We start from the raw sequence: 19,755 nt of genomic DNA on the forward strand, positions 1-19,755 counted from the left end.
AAAAAATAGGTAAGGACCTTTAGGGGTGGAAGGACCTGTACTTCTGTTTCAGTTCTAACCAACTCACCCAAGAAATAAGTCATCCCAAAAATCTATTTTATAGAGAGGTTTCTAGGATAAAGCAAATGGAAACCTCTCAATTTTAACCTGATTAGTAGTTGAGTCAGAACCTTTAATTCAAAAATACCAGATACAAATACAGCTGTTTTACTAAATAATTAGGGATTTAGGAGTTCATAAAATCAAAAAGTTCATAAAATTGAACATCTCAATTATAGTGGATATGGTGCATAAGTTGTGTATGGTGCACTGGGTCGCTTTCTTGTCCTTCAAACCACTGCAAAGCTATTTCCATTGGACTGAAGGCATTGTCATTTCAAGGGATATCTACTTGTTCTTAATTGGCGCCACTTTCGTTATGTGCTTTATTTTGTGTCAATAAAAAAAGGTTTGTGTAACTGGTTATTCAGAAGACTGATGTTTGTTAAATCGAGCTTATGTTGTAAATAGAAATCGCTAACTACCACCTAAAGGTCTGTAAGGCTGAACTAGAATATTGTGAGTGTCCCATTCAAGAAATATTCCTTTGGATAGAGATGGCTTCCTAGTGTTTTTAAGGGCCTGATCCTAAGTCCATTGAAGTCAGTTGGAGTCTTTCTATTAATTTCTATGGTTTTGCTTCAGGCCTTAAGAGATGAGAACAACTATGAATATTGTCACATTCAGAATAGAGTGCTTCTGCAGTAGAGGCAGGAGTATATGGCAGTTTCCCTGCTGTTATCTCCTGCTGCTCCATTAACCTGGTGCCCCAGTCTCAAGGGACCAGTTGGAAACAGAGTGGGGAAAAGGCATCTCTTGAAACAGAAGAAGCTTGTTTGTTGGAGGTTTTTATTTTTTTTTAACCACCAGTACCATAAGGCTTAGGTATGTCATCAGTCACATGCAGATGGAACCTCAGAGTCCCACAAGAGCAGTCTTGTGTCCCCCTATGGAATCCATTCTATAGGTTAGGAATCATCATACTAATAAGAGAAATTTGAGGAGGAAGTTGCTCGTTTTGCATTGAAATCAATGGGAAAAATTTAGAACTTGAATGTTAACGTAAGTTGTCTTTTTATCTCTGTGTATATTTTCGACGTAAATGTAGTTTTCTTTTGACTTGACTTGTATATTATTTACAGATAATGTCTAGGAATTTCAGATGAAGGCAACCTACAAAATAGTTTCCTTGAGAAATGGTGAAATTCTGATTTCTTTTCCCAGCACTTCTGCAGCTGCAGTCAACTTGGACTAGACTGTTATCCCAGATCATCCTTCCTCTCATCCTTCAGCCTGAATCTTACAATTACATGAAGGAAAAAAAGTTAATACAATGCTAAGGTCATACAGTTAATCCCACAGAAGTCTGGAAATGCCAAAATTAAAGTTGACGTGCAAGGTTTTGAAAAATATTTCCATGTGCATATGCTTTATAATAGCATATTTAATCACACACTCATATGCAAATACATTATTTTAACCAATCATAGGTATATATGTGTAGCATCTTATAATGTTTTAATTCTTGGGTACTTTAATTTTGTCATGATATAGATAATGATATGAATGCTATGTTTAAGATATATTTTATAAATTGTATCAGTGCCCCTGTAGTATACATTTTGAAACAAATATGCCTCTGAACAGTAATTTATTATGTATGTTTCACATGCTGTTTCTTGGGGAAAACGCACTTAGCATTGTATTAAACATGTAATTAATAGTTTGATTGAATATTTTTATGCAGAAGTGTATTAGATTTTTTTAATATAATACCTTGAAAATGTCTTAAACTTAATTTCTCTGAGTAGGTGATGTACTTTTCTTAAAATATGAAACTTTAATTTCACCCAAGAATTTGACAATTTATGCATATACAATAATTATTTGAAAGCTATGTAAATTTAAATCTAAAAGTAAGTTTAAAACTAAATTTTCCCATGCAACAACCTGAAAATATTTTTCCAGGTCCTGAGTATTTAAAGGACTACTATCAACAACTAGAAAAATTAACTTTTTATGAAAACTTGGTATTTACTCTAATTACAAGTAAGCCCTATGGTCCCAGTCCTGTAAAGAGATGCATTCAAGTAGACTGTTTTTCCTGCATGTAACCCCATTGAACTCAAATGGCCTACATGTGGATACAAAAGTCTTGTCTGTGTGCAGCTGTTTGTAGAAGAGGGACCAAATATTCCTATAACTGAAATGATTTAGTGGGCAAAAAAAAAAATCTTCGTATTTTTCAATGTACATTTCCCACTACAGTAAGCCAGTTGTCTTCTCAACAAAAGAGAAGCTTCTTTGTAAAGAGATGTGGGTTCCCAAAAGGTTTTTTTGCTCCTCCACAATTTTTTGATAGGAGCTTGAAAACCAAAAAGCAAAAACAGGATACCATATAAAGGATGATCTGTCAGAAACTTGAATTTTTACTGCATTAAATAATAGTGTGTTTATAGTTGTATGTATTAATGAAATGCACTGTTAGTGACAAAAGTATTGACAAAGTTCATGTTATAAATCAATCTTGGAAAAATTATGACAGTTTACCAGATGGGGAGACAATCTATTTTCTTGCGTTTTATTAGGATGATAGAGAAAAACACTAATCTTAGTTTCTGGCAGCCAAGTAAAGTATTATCACAGACAAGTGAGTGAGTAGGATATTGCAAGGCTATTGCACTTTAATCATAAAGTATTATCTGTATTGATATTGAAAACGTAACTATTTCTCTCATGTACTTCTGTTGTATGCTATTAAGTACATTTTTCTTTGTGCTTCATAAACTGCTTCTAACACAGAATCATAGGACTGGAAGGGAGGTCGTCTAGTGAGATGACATGAGAGGTCATCTAGTCCAGTCCCCTGCTCTCATGGCCGGACTAAGTATTATCTAGACCATTCCTGTCAGGTGTTTGTTAAACCTGCTCTTAAAAATCCCCAATGATAGAGATTCCACAACCTCCCCAGGCAATTTATTCCAGTGCTTGACCGCCCTGACAGTTAGGAAGAGTTAGTACATAGAGTACTACACAATAATAAGATACCATATGTAGGCCCTGTGTACTCAGTTGCACGGTAAGACCAAATTCTATTGCAACATTTTATTCCTGTCCCCATGAAATAGTCTTCATTCCCATCCCCCACAAACAGCCATAGCTCTGGCACATGGTTGAAAATGCTAATTGACATAAAATGTGTTTATTTTATAGCATGATTGTTTCTGAGGATGAGTATTTTTTCCCTCTGTGCTCTCTAGGTGGCTCCCAGACCCCTTCCTGCTTAGCTACATGGAACAGTGCAGGAAGCATATATTAAACCAATTGGCCTTTCCTTTATGGAGAAAGCTGCAGACCAAGAGGCAGTTGCGGGAAGGTCCTGAAAGGGCAGCGTGTCAGAAAATTAATACCTGGTGCGTGGCTCCATCAAAATGGCAAATTTCATGGCATCTTGGGCCAGATGCCAAATTATACAGCTGCTAAACTGTGAAGACAACAGGGCCCTCACTGAGGTGAATGGGGCAGGTCACATCTTAGAGCTATCATTTCATGCTTTCTGCAAATGCAGGCGGATAATACTGCTTCAGTTAACCTTGTTTCATGTGTTCAAGGTTTTCTCTGTTACCATAATGGCTAGGAATATTTTTCTTTTAAATGGAAGTTCAGATTTTGGAGCACAGTTCTGCGGTATATTTCTGACCCCAGAATACACAGGGCCCCATTGTTTTGAGAAACAATCTGTATGCCATTATTTGAGCAATACTATGTAACTGTAATGTCATGTGGAGATAATCTAGGCTTACACAGAATTAGGAGGCTAATTCTATTTATTAAAGGAACTCCACTAATTTGCTACATGCTATAACAGCTTGTATAGTAGAGTAACTTCCAGCAGTGCTGGTTACAATACTAGGGTAGCCTTAAAAATTTACCAATAATTAAAGATTTAATTGTATTGCAAATGTAAAAGGTGACAATTTTAGTTGCATGTTCAACCTTAACTTTGGCATTTCCTGATGAGTACCTAAGCATGTAACCTTAATATTATATGAACATTGCTTTTTGTATTTAGTTGTCTTTTTTTTTTTTAAAAGGAAGTGGGCAGGGAGGAGACTGTTCCTCAACTGGAGCCATTTCATCAGAAGTCAGTAGGATCTCACTGCCCATACCTTAGACTTCCTGAGTTTCCTTAATCTTTATTTGGCATCTTGAATATTAAAATACTAGATTTTGTAATTTCACATTTATTTACCAGCTGGTTAATCATCATTAAGCTACTTGGAAGTAGCTCAATTTATCATCATTAAGAAACTGTCTTATTAAAGTAGAACCTCAGAGTTACGAACACCAGAGTTATGAACTGACCAGTAAACCATACACCTCATTTGGAACTGGAAGTACACAATCAGGCAGCAGCAGAGGATCTCTCTCCCCCCACCCCCCAGGCAAATACAGTACAGTAAAAAACAAACTCCAAAAAAGGGAAAGGAGCATTTTTCTTCTACATAATAAAGTTTCAAATCTGTATTAAGTCAATGTTCAGTTGTAAACTTCAGAAAGAACAACCATAACATTTTGTTCAGAGTTACAAACAGCCTCCATTTGTAACTGAGGTTCTACTGTAATATTTAATCTGATTTAAAGAATATTCATTACCATTTACTATCATTAGGTTAAATTGTTTTCCTAGAAGATGTCCCAATAAAGCAGCTATTCCCAATTAAGTAGAGTATACACACAAAAAGGATAAAACTTGTGTGTGTGTGTATATATATATGTGTGTATATATATGTGTATGTGTATGTATATGTATATGTGTATGTATATATGTGTGTATATTGTGGCAGAGCTCTGACCGTGCTCCTGTGGGTCCTGCGCTTCTAGGCGGTTTATGCTTAACCTCAGTGGCTCACTGTGACCCTCCACATAGCCCTTCTCTCTCTAGGGCCAGGGTTACAGTCTACTGAGCCCTTTTCATCATAGGCTGCAAGGAGGTTGGTGAGAGAACTCCCACAGTCTCTGTTCAGCCTCCTGTCCTGACAGGGACCTGACTTCCCCTTCCAGGAGCTGTTCCTGTAGTGGTGGGTTGGGGGGAACCCGGGCCCGCCCTCTACTCCGGGTTCCAGCCCAGGGACCCTAATGGTAGCAGTTGTTGGCAGCCAACCTTTCACTGCCAGAGTTGCTACATTTCCCTGGGCCACTTCCCCACAGATCTCCTGCTTCTCCCTTCTTCACCCTTACCTTAGGGCTCCTTTAACGATGTTTTAGGGTGTCTTCAGTAACCAGCCCTCCAGCCGCACTTCCTCTCCTCTGGCTCCCCTGCCTGACTGGAGTGAGCCCTTTTTATAGTAACAGCAGGGCCTTAATTAGAGTCAGGTGGTCACATTAACTGAATGGCCTCAGCTGACTCTTTACAGGTTAATTAGAGTCAGGTGTTCTCATTAGCCTGGAGCAGCCCCTGCTTTGGTCAGTCAGGGAACAGAAAACTGTTAATCCAGTGGCCAGTATATCTGCCTATCATAGACTCAGGACAGTTGGGTACAGCAGAATAGCTGAAGGCAGATATACTGGGTTCCCCCCAACCCACCACTACAGGAACAGCTCCTGGAAGGGGAAGTCAGGTCCCTGTCAGGACAGGAGGCTGAACCGAGACTGTGGGAGTTCTCTCACCAACCTCCTTGCAGCCTATTATGAAAAGGGCTCAGTAGACTGTAACCCTGGCCCTAGAGAGAGAAGGGCTACGTGGAGGGTCACAGTGAGCCACTGAGGCTAAGCATAAACCGCCTAGAAGCACAGGACCCACAGGAGCAAGGTCCCCCGCGGTGCGCCAGAGGTTGGTCCTGGCAGATGCCACCAGGGTCGGAGACCTCCTGGACTACGACCGGGGAGACTGGCTGGATCCCCTGACGCTCGCTCGGCGGATGGGGCTCTCCAGACCTTGTACTCCCCGGCGCGTACTACAGGAGGTGAAGGCCGCTTTGCCGCCCGCTGCTCGGGCTTACCTCGACCGGGTCCTGCGTGAGGGCACGCCCCGCCCACCCCCCACCCCGAGCCCTCCGGACCTCTTCATCGGGCCCCTGCCCCGTGGACCCGACCGGCCCCCCCGCCCCTTCTCCGCCAGCCGGCTGCACGATCTGCAGCCGGTCCGTTTCCAAACCGCGCCAAGGAAACAACTCTACGCGCTCGTGCTCCATACCGTTCACTTCCTCACCCTCGTGTCCCGCCCCGACACCAAGTGGCGGGACCTCTTGCCACCTGTGGAGGGTGAGGAGCCCCGGTGGGCCAGCCTGTACTCCAGCCTGGTCCCGAGGCCCGCCGGGGATATCAGCTGGGGGCCGTGAGCACGGGCGTGTACTTGGCGCGGTTCACCCCTGTCCCGGACACCTGCCCCTTCTGCGGCGTGAGGGAGACCCTGGCGCATGTTTACCTAGAGTGCGCCAGGTTGCAGCCCCTATACCGGCTCCTCACCGACATTCTGTTACGTTTCTGGCTGCACTTTTCCCCTCACCTCCTTATCCATGCACTCCCTATCCGTGGCCCCACAAAGTCGCGGGACCTCCTGGTCAACCTCCTCCTCGCCCTGGCTAAAAAGGCCATCTACGCGACCAGGGAGAGGAGGCTGGCCGACGGAGACTCCTGCGACTGTGGGGCTTGTTTCCGATCCCTCGTCCGCTCACGTCTCTGGGCGGAGTTCCTCTGGGCGGCGTCCGCTGGCTCCCTTGACGCCTTCGAGGAGCAGTGGGCGCTGTCCGGGGTTCTCTGCTCGGTGTCCCCATCAGGCTCCCTCCTTATGACCCTTTGACCTCACTCCTGTCCCTGTTCTTTTATTAGTTGTCCCCCGCACTTAGTGGGTTTCCGTGGCCCTGTGGATCCTCCCCTTAGGCTGGGGGGGGATCCGTTAGCATGGGGCGGGCTTCCGCCCGCCCCCTCTCCCGGATAACCCAATAGTACAGGAGCAAGGTCAGAGCTCTGCCACAATATATATAATAAAAATTTTTTGGCACATGCTATATATAGGACTGCAGCGGATTCGAGAGTGAAGGGTAGTAGCCAGCTGGCACACAGTATATTATACAACAGTGGGGTATTGAGGACTAGGAAGCTTTGGGTATGCCTACACTACAAATGCTACATTGGTACAGCTGCGGTGCTGCAGGTATGCTGCAGTAGTGTAGATAGTTGCTTCAGTGTCAGAAGGGGTTTTTCTGTCACTAGTAAATCTGCCCTCTCAAGAGGTAGTAGTACTGTTGACAGAAGAAATCCTCCACCGACCTAATGATGTTCATACAGGGGCTGATGTCAGCTTAACTAGGGGTTTGTCTATCGGGCAAAAAAAACCTTGTGGCAATGAGTTTCAAAGCCCAGGTCCACAGTCCTGGGGTACGTCTACACTACGGGATTATTCCGAATTTACATAAACCGGTTTAGCAAAACAGATTGTATAAAATCGATTGCGCGCGGCCACACTAAACACATTAAATCGGTGGTGTGCGTCCACGGTCCGAGGCTAGCGTCGATTTCTGGAGCGTTGCACTGTGGGTAGCTATCCCATAGTTCCCGCAGCCTCCCCCGCCCCTTGGAATTTCCGGGTTGAGATCCCAGTGCCTGATGGGGCAAAAATCATTGTCGCGGGTGGTTCTGGGTACAGCCTCACCCCTCCCTCCCTCCCTGAAAGCAGCACACAACCATTTCGCGCCTTTTTTGCTTGGTGAACTGTGCAGACGCCATAGCACAGCAAGCATGGACCCTGCTCAGCTCAATACCGCAATCGTGGATGTTTTAAACACCTCGCCCACTCTCGTGCAGTATATGTTGAACCAGGACCTTCAAACCGAGGCGAGGAGGAGGCGGATACGGCAGCGCGGCGATGACAGTGATGAGGACGTAGACACAGAATTCTCTCAAACCGCGGGCCCCTGCGCTTTGGAGATCCTGATGGTAATGGGGCAGATTCTATCCATTGAACGCCGATTTTGGGCCCGGGAAACAAGCACTGACTGGTGGGACCGCATTGTGTTGCAGGTGTGGGACGATTCCCAGTGGCTGCGAAACTTTCGCATGCATAAGGGCACTTTCATGGAACTTTGTGACTTGCTTGCCCCTGCCCTGAAACGCCATAATACCAAGATGAGAGCAGCCCTCACAGTAGAGAAGCGAGTGGCAATAGCCCTGTGGAAGCTTGCAACGCCAGACAGCTACCAGTCAGTCGGGAATCAATTTGGAGTTGGAAAATCTACTGTGGGGGCTGCTGTGATGCAAGTAGCCAAAGCAATCCCTAAGCTGCTGCTACGAAAGGTTGTGACTCTGGGAAACGTGCAGGCCATAGTGGATGGCTTTGCTGCAATGGGATTCCCTAACTGGGGCGATAGATGGAACCCATATCCCTATCTTGGCACCGCAGCGCCAGGGCACCCAGTACGTAAACCGGAAGGGGTACTTTTCAATGGCGCTGCAAGCACTGGTGGATCACAAGGGACGTTTCACAAACATCCACGTGGGATGGCTAGGGAGGGTTCATGACGCTCGCGTATTCAGAAGCACTACTCTGTTTAAACGGCTGCAGCAAGGGAATTACTTCCCAGACCAGAAAATAACAGTTGGGGATGTTGAAATGCCTGTCGTTATCCTGGGGGACCCAGCCTACCCCTTGATGTCATGGCTCATGAAGCCATACACAGGCAGCCTGGACAGTGGTCAGGATCTGTTCAATTACAGGCTGAGCAAGTGCAGAATGGTGGTGGAATGTGCATTTGGCCGTTTAAAGGCGCGCTGGCGGACATTACTGACTCGCTCAGACCTCAGCCAAACCAATGTCCCCTATGTTATTGCTGCTTGCTGTATTCTCCACAATCTCTGTGAGAGTAAGGGGGAGACCTTTATGGCGGGGTGGGAGGCTGAGGCAAATCACCTGGCCGCTGATTACGCGCAGCCAGACACCAGGGAGATTAGAAGAGCACACCAGGAAGCGGTGCGCATCAGAGAAGCTTTGAAAACGAGCTTCATCAATGGCCAGGGTACAGTGTGACTGCTGTGTTTGTTGATGAACACCCAACCCCCTTGATTGACTCATTCCCTGTAAGCAACTCACCCTCCCCCTTCGAGTACAGCTTACTTATGCAAATAAAGTCACTCTCATTTAAAAATCATGAATTCTTTATTATTTCATTATAAAAAGAGGGAGAGAAGTAAGGGTGTGGTTTGGGAGGAGGATAGGAGGGATGGAGAAGGCCATTAAAAAAAGTCACAGTAACGACAGCCTTCTGGTTGGGCTGTCCACGGGGGTGGAGTGGGCGGGTGCACGGAGCCTCCCCCCACGTGTTCTTACACGTCTGGGTGAGGAGGATGTGGAACATGGTGAGGGTTGAGGGTGGTTATACAGGGGCTGCAGCGGCACTCTGTGATCCTGCTGCCGTTCCTGAAGCTCCACCAGACGCCGGAGCATGTCAGTTTGATCACGCAGCAGCCCCAGAGTTGTATCCCGCCACCGCTGATCTTCCTGCCGCCACCTCTCATCTCGGGTGTCCCTCCTGACCTCACGTTCACTGGCATCTTTCCTGTAATTTGATACCACGTCCTTCCACTCATTCAGATGAGCTCTTTCATTGCGTGTAACTTCCATAATATCCGAGAACATTTCATCTCGCGTCTTCTTTTTCCTCCGCCTTATCTGTGCTAGCCTTTGGGATGGAGGAGGGACGCTTGAAAAATTTGCAGCTGCATGAGGGAGAGAAATATTTAAAAAGATACATTTTACAGAACAATGGTTATACTCTTTCACAGTGAACAGCACTATTCACCTTACATAGCACATGTGATTTCCCTACAAGGTCGCATTTTTCATCTTAATACTGAGTGCCTGCAGCTCTGGAGTTACAGATCTCACAGACACAGGTCCGGGCATCAGAATTCAGCTTGCATGTGGCCATGGTAAGCCACTGTCTTTCGGCTTCTGTAGTGATTTACCCCTCCCCCCAACGCATGGCTAATACCACGCTAGCTCCCTGCTAATCAACACCCTTTCCACCCTCCCACCCACTGCGTGGCTGGTAGCTTGGGGAAGATCCCCGCTGACCAAACACAAAAAAGATCATCGGCATTTCACTCCTCCCCTCCCCCCGCTTGGCTACGTGCAGGAAAGGATTTTTTTTAAGCTGCTGCAGTCCACGAACCCAGTAGGAAAATGGCCATCCCCCTTACTTAAATTCCTGATTTTTAACCAGGTTATCCTGAACGATATCACTTTGCTGAGGATAACACAGCGAGATAAAGAACGGATGCTTCTTGAATGCCAGCAATCACCAGGACCATACGCTGCTATGCTTTGCCATGCAATGATACCTGATTACTTGCTACATGCATGGCGTGGTAAAGTGTCCTACCATGGTGGGCGGAAAAAGGCTGCCTTGCCCAGAAACCTTCTGCAAAGGCTTCTGGAGTACCTACAGGAGCGCTTCATTGAGATGTCCCTGGAGGATTTCCTCTCAATCCCCGGACATGTTAACAAACTTTTCTAAGTAACTATACTGTCTGCGAATGCATCCCAAGTCCTCAGGGCAAATCAATCATTAAAAAACGCTTGCTTAAAAAACAATGTTTGCTATTTGCAAAGGTACACTCACCAGAGCTCCCTTCCATGGCGTCATTGTCTGGGATAGTTGCTTGGGAGGGCTGGGAGGAGGGTAATTCCGTCAGGGTGAGAAAAAGCTCCTGGCTGCTGGGGCTCACGGAGTGCTGTGTGCTCTCTGCTAGGTCGTCCTCCTCTTCTTCATCTTCCCCATCTGCATAATCCTCAGACACGGCAGAGATTACAACCCCCACCTCGGAATCCACGGTCAGGGGTGGGGTATTTGTGGCGCAGCCCCCTAAAATTGCATGCAGCTCAGCATAGAAGCGGCATGTTTTTCGACCTGCCCCGGACCTTCCGTTTGCTTCTTTGGTTTTCTGGTAGGCTTGTCTGAGCTCCTTAACTTTCACTCTGCACTGCACTGAGTCCCTGCTGTGGCCTTTGTCCGTCATAGCCTTAGAAATTCTTTCAAATACTTTTTCATTTAGTCTTTTGGAACGCAGTTCTGTTAGCACTGAATCCTCTCCCCATATAGCGATCAGATCCAGTACCTCCCGTGCAGTCCATGCTGGGGCTCTTTTTCGATTCTCAGGAGACAGCATTGTTACCTGTGCAGATGAGTTGTGCGTGGTCACCTGTGCTGATGAGCTCTCCACGCTGGGGAAGCAGGAAATGAATTTCAAAAGTTCGCGGGGATTTTCCTGTCTACCTGGCCAGTGCATCAGAGTTCAGAATGCTGTCCAGAGCGGTCACAGTGGTGCACTGTGGGATACCGCCCGGAGGCCAATACCGTTGATTTGCGGCCACACTAACCCTATTCCGATATGTTAATCCCGATATTAGCGCTACTCCTCTCGTCGGGGAGGAGTACAGAAACCGATTTAAAGAGCCATTAAAATCGATATAAGGTGCCTCCTAGTGTGGACGGGTGTGGCGTTAAATCGGTTTTACGCTCCTAAAACCGGTTTAAACGCCTAGTGTAGACCAGGCTCTGGACTCTGATGCTCACTGCTGCAGGATTTTTTGTCATGCAGACATACCCCATGTGTCTCAGGGGTGTGAATTTTTCACTCCTCTGAGCAATGTAGCTAGTTGGACTTAAATTTTAGGTGTAGCTCAGACCTTTCTAGAATGACACCATCATACACCCCTTCTGTAAAATGCATCATATGCTCTTTAATACAACTGTACAGTTCAGTATTTGTTTTTAAGGATTTGTTGGAAAATTCCACATTAATTCAAGATTTGAATTAGTGGCTTCAGTGCAAGTAGGTATTTTGAAGCAAGTATTTATAGCACTGATTCATTTTTTTCGGTATATTGATAGTGCTACATGTAGTATATTACTTCTAGGCTTGGAAACATTTTTTTATATAATTTTGGTGGATAATATTGGCTCTAAGCATTTTAAAAACTTTTATCAATTTAAATTTTCACAGTTGTGGAAAATTATGGGATGAGGGTTAGACAAATTATTTAAAGGCAATAGATGCTGAGATTAAAAAAGTTAAAGCTTTATAACCATTAAAGTGCAAATTGTCAACATCACGTGTCAAAATATATGAAGTAAATATCCTTAAACTCTAAGTTCTCCAGCAGCATTTTTCTTACTAATCTGCAAATTTCAATGATTATTAATAGAAATATTTTTCATCAGTTTGTGTGCATATAGAGAAATCAACATTTACTAATAAATTTAATCCTTCCAAACCTAGTTCTCACTTGCTTTGTAGAGAAAGACAGTGATTTAAAAAGCATGCAATCCTAACAGCTCTTCTCCAGCTTGCATTCTTTCTGCATTGATGGATACTGATGATTTGTCATACACCCCTTGAGGTCATAAAGCAAAACAAATTTGGATCCATGACTAGAACCTTCTTGTGTATTCGCTCTTTGGCAAATCCACAAGACCATAGTGCCTCATAGAGAATTCATTCAGTGATCTTGTGTTCCTATCTGTAAAATATGCAGTGTTGTCATAGGCGTGTTGGTCCCAGTATATTAGAGGGGCAAGGTATGTGTTTTATTCAACCAGCTTCTGTTGGTGAGAGAAGACAAGCTATTGAGCTTACACATAGCTCTTCTTCCAGGCTCAGTAATCTGTATAATAGTATTTACAATGTTACAATTGAGTAGACAGCTGAAGTTTTTTATTTGAATGGAGAGGACATGATAGATAGCTGTATGAGATGTAAGTTTAGCACAGCTGAGAACTGGGTTCTGTCAAATGCACAAAGTAACTGAAAATGGAAAAGTAACATTTTCGTATCTTTTAATTATAATAACATTAGGTGTTCCTTGTAACACTAAAGTGAATTTGAGACAGAGATGTGGTTTTTGAAGTTAACATTTTCCTATTAGGTTCCTTAACTTGTCTTTAAAATACATATTGAAATTTGCCTAAAATCTGTATTAATTTAATGTTTTTTCTCATTGGTCTTAATGAGGAATGGCTATTCTTATTCCTTTAACTTGTTTGCTGTAAGAAAAGTGGTAGCCTTCAAGGAATAAGTTTAGGAAGAGCTACAGCCATCAAAGCAGGACTTCAAAAGTTAATGAATAATTTAAAAATATTAATATTTTAGTATATTTATCTACTTGTAGAGTGTTTCCTAGGAAAACAAGAGTGTTAAGTTTTGAGACAGACCCAAAAATCTTTGATTTCATGGGATTGGTTACTTTATATCATACTTAGATTTTTAGCAGTAAATATAGCCAGTGCCCTTTGGAAATCTAAAGGAGCTAATGACTGTTGATGCTTTCTCCCTATAAAAAGGGAGTGGATCATTGCTCATTCAATCAATCTGGTCCCATTCTCTTTCCTCCCCCCCCCGCCCCCCCCCCAAAAGTCCTCATTCTGAAAATATTAATATAAACTTTGATGAAGAAGGTTGCAAAAACCTACTTAACTGGGCCCAACCTCATGCTGTTTGAACGCCCTAAAATACATTCCTATCAAACTCCTTTATGAAAAAGAAAAGAGTTGACCTCCTAGGTCAGTTCTTACTTTAGATTGCATATAAATTCCTCCAAGTGCTGTCCTTGATCAGTGACTGTAAGGCTTTTTGGCTGATTCAGAACTAATGGTATGATCAGTTGTGGCAGACAAAGGTCTAAAGCAGCCTGTCCTTCATAGAGAAAGCCTTGGTCAACCTCTCATAATGCCGGTTTTAAAAGGAGCCTGACTCTGCAGCTGCTACTTATGAGCGTATCCCATTGAACAATTCCCATTTTCCTTCATGTGCAGCAGCTGCATAATCAGGGCCACAATCCCTGTAATTTAGAGGCCACTTCCAATAAACTTAACTGTGTAGCACTACTTTGGGTCAAGATTGTTTGTTTGTTTTTTTGTGAACTGAAGCAACTGTATTCAAATTCTGTCACTTGGGAACTTGAAAGGAATGAGAACGCCATCTAATACTAGTGGTGATTGACATTATGCACTGCTGTTTGATTTTTTTTTCATTATTTTTGTCTTGAAAAGAAAATGTATGAGTGCTTTGGGTGGGGCCAGTGGCCATTCTGGCTTGGATGTTTTACTGTATTATGTAGAGTTCATAAAAGGAAAAACGGGCAAGCCTTTGTGAGGATGAATTGAGTCAGTGTTGCAGCAAAGATTTCTAGAACTGCCAGTCTTTAGAATATGTGAACCTTCTCTTCAGTTTCTCTCTGTTCCAGTCAGAGCATATTCTGACACTAGTTTTATGTTAGCTTTTTAAAAAAAGCAAACAGCATTCTGAAATGGATTTGAGGGATTGCAGATTACTTAATATTTTTGTTTTGAAGCACGTTCTTTTATTAGAGTAAACTCTTGGTTATGCCAGGTCTTTGAACTTATGGATATTGGAGTCTCTGATATGAAGAGCTAAATTTAATAGGATTTTTCTTAACATCAGTGGGAAATAACATTCCCCCACTGTACATTTTTTATTTTTTTATTTTTTAAATTTGTATTGCAGTAGCAGTACAACATTGCTGGCAATACTGCCAGCAATGTTGTAGGGCAGTGAAACACGGGTGCTGACAAAGACAGAGGAGCAGCAACTGTTTGTCACGGAGAGGATGATGGAAACAAGAATTCTGGGAATTTCAATCCACGACCGAGTCCCCAATGAAGTGATCAGACAGCAGAGTAGAGTGCAGGACGTCGTTGAGAGCAGGCATAGTAAAAGGCAATGAGCCAGGCAAGGCTCACTGACAATTGATCGACTGCAGCTGTCACTGAGTGGTATGCATGGGAACTGAAACGACCATTTGGCTGACCTCCAAAGAGATGGGAAGATTTTATCATGAAAAGACATGGCTGCACATGGAGAAGGAAGGCCAGGATACAAGAAGAATGGAAAACTTATTGTGATTGGCGCAATCTATACGAGGGCCAAAGGACCGATCGATCAAAGTGATTGCAGTAGCATCTAAAAGCCCCAATTGGAACATAGACCCCAGTATGTTAGGCCCGGTACTAGCATGTAGAATAATATGGGGCCAGATTATTAAAGGTATTTAAGTGCCTTAGAAGATTTTAATAAGTGTTAGATAGCTAGCTCCCTTGTCAACTAGGCACCTAGACACTTTTGAAAATCCCACTATGCGCCTGTCTGCACCTTTAGTTGTCTAAATACCCTTAAAATCTGGCCAATAGTCTCTACACCTAAGCACTTAAAAATCTGTTTTAAGATATGAAGTGGATGTGACCACAGTAGTACAGAAAGAGATGAATGTATGCAATTGGAAGTTGAGGTTATCTTACTTGGGTTCGAAGAGTTTAGAGTGCAAGTAAATGGAAGTCCATGCAGCATAGGCTTAATTTTTACAGCATTAATTTGGTTTTCATTTTAAACTGTAGTATTTTAAAATAAAGTCTGAAAAGGAGAGTAGCTCCTGTCCAGTATATTTAAAACTGTGAAATCACTTGTGACGATTTGGGGAATCTGTCTGTAGATCCTGTTCTGGTTGATGCTATGTTTTTCCTCATGAAATTGCTGTTTGTTTGTTTGAATACCTCAGTGTCCATATGGAATTCACCATGAGCTGTCTGGGCGTGTAGCGTTTGCCCACCAGACTAAGAAGACTGGCGAGTAGTTACCTTAAACAACTCTGCTTTGACTGATTCATAGAAGGATGTTGTATTTGAAGGATATGTCTACACTATTAAATTAGTTCGATTTAATAGAAGTTGATTGTTTAGAAATCAATTTGATACTGTAATTTGTGTGCGTCCCCACTAAGCGCATTAAGTCGGCGGTTTGCGTCCACAGTACCGAGGTTAGTGTCGACCTTCAGAGTGTTGCACTGTGGTAGCTATCCCACAGTTCCCGCAGTCTCCGCCCCCCATTGGAATTCTGGGTTGTGCTCCCAATGCCTGATGGGGCATAAGCATTGTCACGGGTGGTTCTGGGTACTTGTCGTCAGCCCCCCCCCGGTGAAAGCAACGGGAAAAAATCGTTTCTCACCTTTTTTCCTGGGTTACCCGTGCAGATGACATACCACGGCAAACATGGAGCCCACTCAGCTCACTGTCACCGTTTGTCTCCTGGGTGCTGCTGACAGATGCAGTACTGCAGTGCTACACAGCAGCAGCACCTTGTCTTTGCAAGTTGGCAAAGACGGTTACCAGTCATAGTGTACCATCTGCTGCTGTCATGGGTGTTCCTGGCAGGCCTCGGTGAGGTTGGTCGGGGGCGCCTGGACAAAAATGGGAATGACTCCCCAGGTCATTCTCTTCTTTAAGTTTTGTCTAATGGAAATTCAGTCCTGCCTAGAATATCAGGCAAGCATACTAAAGAACCACAGATGCAAACGGCCGCTCCGGGTCAGAGCCCCAGACATCCCGCAGAAATGATGAGCTGCATGCCATTCTTGGGGGTGCCCCTACAACAACCCCACCCGTTGCTTTCCTCTTCTCCCACCCCTCCTGGGCTGCCTTGGCAGTTATCCCCCCCATTTGTGTGATGAAGTAATAAAGAATGCATGAATTTGAAACAACACTGACTTTATTGCCTCTGCAAGCAGATACCAAATTGGGGAGGGGAGGGCAGTTGGCTTACAGGGAAGTAGAGTGAACCACCATTCTGCACTTTCTCAGCCTATAGTTGGACTGCTCCTTACTACTGTCCAGGTTCATAAGCAAGGGGTAGGCTGGGGTAGGTGCGACTGTGCGGTGCTGCCAACTGGGAGAGCAGCCTGAGGCAGAAGCCTCCAGCTGGCATGATATTCAAGGCAGGACTGAATCTCCATTACACAAAGAGAGAACGACCTGATGTCATTCCCATTTTTGTCCAGGCACCCCCGACCGACCTCACCAAGGCCAGCCAGAAGCACCCATGGGACAATGATGACGGCTACCAGTCATAATGTACCATCTGCCATCCGCAAGGCAAGGGGATGCTGCTGTGTAGCGCTGCCGTACCGCTTCTGCCAGCAGCATCCAGTAGACATATGGTGACAGTGAAAAAAGGCGAGAAATGATTTTTTTCTCATTGCTTTCATGGGGGGGAGGGAGGCCTGACGACATGTACCCAGAACCACCCGCAACAATGTTTTCGACCCATCAGGCATTGGGAGCTCAACCAGTAGCTTAGCTAGTGGGATGCATCAGAAGCAGCTGCTTCTCCTCCCCACATTTTTAAAAAAGCGGTGCCTCACGGGCTCCGCTCTGAACGGCCTGCCCGGTTTCCGCCTCGCTCCCGCCGGTCAGCTGTGTCTCCCAGCAGGAGGGAGATAGCTGATTGCGGGGCAGAAGTGGCGCCTGCTGGCCAGCAACACAGCCGAAGGAGCCGTGGGGCGGGCAGCTGCGGCAGGCCAGTGCGGAAGCAGCTCACTCGGACCACACCTGGCGGGGCTCGCTGCCTTCTTCCCCCACCCCTCAAAAGGTAGGGCCAGCGCTGAGCTGGTGCTGCACGCGGCAAGCCCCTCCCAGGCTCTCCCAGTCCCGGGAGCAGCTCCAGCCCCCTCTGCACAGAGAGCCCTGGGGACTCCAGCCCACTCCCATCCCCAGTAACCCCTCCCCAAGCTCCATACCCCGTGTACCCCTCCCATGTACCCCGTGCCCCTGCCTTTCCCTCCCCTTCACCTCCCCTCGTACCTCCGTCCTCTGCCAGCCTCCCTGTACAGCCATGGGGGGGGGGGTGCAGCATGGCCGCAGTGTGGCCAGAGTAGCCAGCCAAGGGGGGGAGGGGGCACGGCGTGGCCGGAGGAGTCGGGGGCGTGGCCAGAGGAGGAGCCAAGGGAGGTGCCTTTTTTATGTTTGCTTGCTCTCCCTGCTGTTAAAACCTGGCTACACCACTGAGCTCAACCCAGAATTGAAATGGTTGATGGAGACTGTGGGAACTGTGGGATAGCTACAGTTGTCAGTCGCCCCTCCCTCCGTGAGAGCAACTGCAGACAATCGTTTTGCACCTTTTTTCTGTGCAGACGCCAAAGCACGGCAAGCATGGAGCCCGTTCAGCTCACCGCAGCAGTTATGAGCACTGTAAACACCTCGCAGTTTATGCAGAACCAGAAGCTGAAAAACCAGGTGAGGAGGCGAAGGTAGCGCGGTGATGAGAGTGATGAGGACATGGACACAGACTTCTTTCAAAGCGTGGGCCCCGGCAGTGTGGACATCATGGTGTTAATGGGGCAGGTTCATGCCGTGGAACGCCAATTCTGGGTCCAGGAAACAAGCACAGACTGGTGGGACCGCATAGTGTTGCAGGTGTGGGATGATTCCCAGTGGCTCCAAAACTTTCGCATGCGTAAGGGCACTTTCATGGAACTTTGTGACTTGCTTTCCCCTGCCCTGAACCGCAAGAATACCAAGATGAGACCAGCCCTCACAGTTCACAAGTGAATGGCGATAGCCCTCTGGAAGCTTGCAACTCCAGACAACTACCGGTCAGTCGGGAATCAATTTGGAGTAGGCAAATCTACTGTGGGAGTTGCTGTCATGCAAGTAGCCAACGCAATCACTGAGCTGCTGCTATCAAAGGTAGTGACTCTGGGAAATGTAGATGATGTAGATGCAGGTCATTGTAGATGACTTTGCTGCAATGGGATTCCCTAACTGTGGTGGGGCGATAGATGGAACCCATATCCCTATCTTGGGACCGGACCACGAAGGCAGCCAGTACATAAACCGAAAGGGGTACTCTTCAATGCTGCTGCAAGCACTGGTGGATCACAAGGGACGTTTCACCAACATCAACGTGGAATGGCTGAGAGAGGTTCATGACGCTCATGTCTTCAGGAACTCTGGTCTGTTTAAATGGCTGCAGGAAAGGATTTACTTCCCAGACCAGAAAATAACTTTGAGGATGTTGAAATACCTATAGTTATCCTTTGGGGACCCAGCCTACCCCTTAATGCCCTGGCTAATGAAGCCATACACAGGTACCCTGGACAGTAGTAAGAAGCTGTTCAACTATAGGCTGAGCAAGTGCAGAATGGTGGTAGAATGTGCCTTTGGACGTTTGAAGGGTCACTGGCACAGTTTACTGACTCGCTCAGACCTCAGCGAAACCAGTATCCCCATTGTTATTGCTGCTTGCTGTGTGCTCCACCATCTCTGTGAGAGTAAGGGGGGGACGTTTACGGCGGGGTGGGAGGTTGAGGCAAATCGCCTGGCCGCTGATTACGCACAGCTAGACACCAGGGCGATTAGAAGAGCACACTAGGAAGTGGAGCACATCAGAGAAGCTTTGAAAACCAGTTTCATGACTGGCAAGGGTACTGTGTGACAGTTCTACTTTTTTCTCCTTGAGGAAAACCCACCCCCTTGGTTGACTCTAATTCCCTGTAAGCCAACCGCCCTCCTCCCTTCTATCACAGCTTGGAAATAAACTCACTGTCATTGAAAAACCATGTATTCTTTATTAATTGATTATAAAAATAGGGAGAGAACTGACAAGGTAGCCCGAGTGAGGTGTGGGAGGAGGGGAGGCAGGAAGGAAAAGGCCACTTCAATACTTGTTGAATGACAGCCTTCTGTCCACTGGGGTGGAGTGGTTGGTGCCCGGAGCCTCCCCTCCCCCCCTCCCCCCCCAGTCCTCTCCCACGTTCTTGAGCGTCTGGGTGAGGAGGCTATGGAACTTGGGGAGGAGGGCGGGCGGTTAAACAGGGGCTGCAGCAGCAGTCTCTCCAGCTGACGTTCCTGAACCTCCACCAGATGCCAG

At 45.7% G+C, this 19,755-nt stretch overlaps 1 protein-coding gene across 6 annotated transcripts in view; it reads left to right on the top strand.

The window, feature by feature from the left end:
* Positions 1–19,755, top strand: part of ANKIB1 (ankyrin repeat and IBR domain containing 1) — a 160,612-nt gene that overhangs the window by 12,225 nt on the left and 128,632 nt on the right. The window contains exon 2 of one of the 6 annotated variants that reach the window (XM_039527118.1): positions 1,182–1,380. The exons of 4 other annotated variants lie outside the window; for them this stretch is intronic. The gene's annotated coding sequence lies outside the window, so the exon portion shown is untranslated. The remainder of the gene's footprint in view (positions 1–1,181; positions 1,381–19,755) is intronic. One more of the 6 variants, XM_039527119.1, reaches the window with a different exon arrangement.

This window comes from Mauremys reevesii, linkage group 2 (assembly GCF_016161935.1).
Source record: "Mauremys reevesii isolate NIE-2019 linkage group 2, ASM1616193v1, whole genome shotgun sequence".
In the NCBI taxonomy this organism is placed as follows: Eukaryota; Metazoa; Chordata; order Testudines; family Geoemydidae; genus Mauremys; species Mauremys reevesii.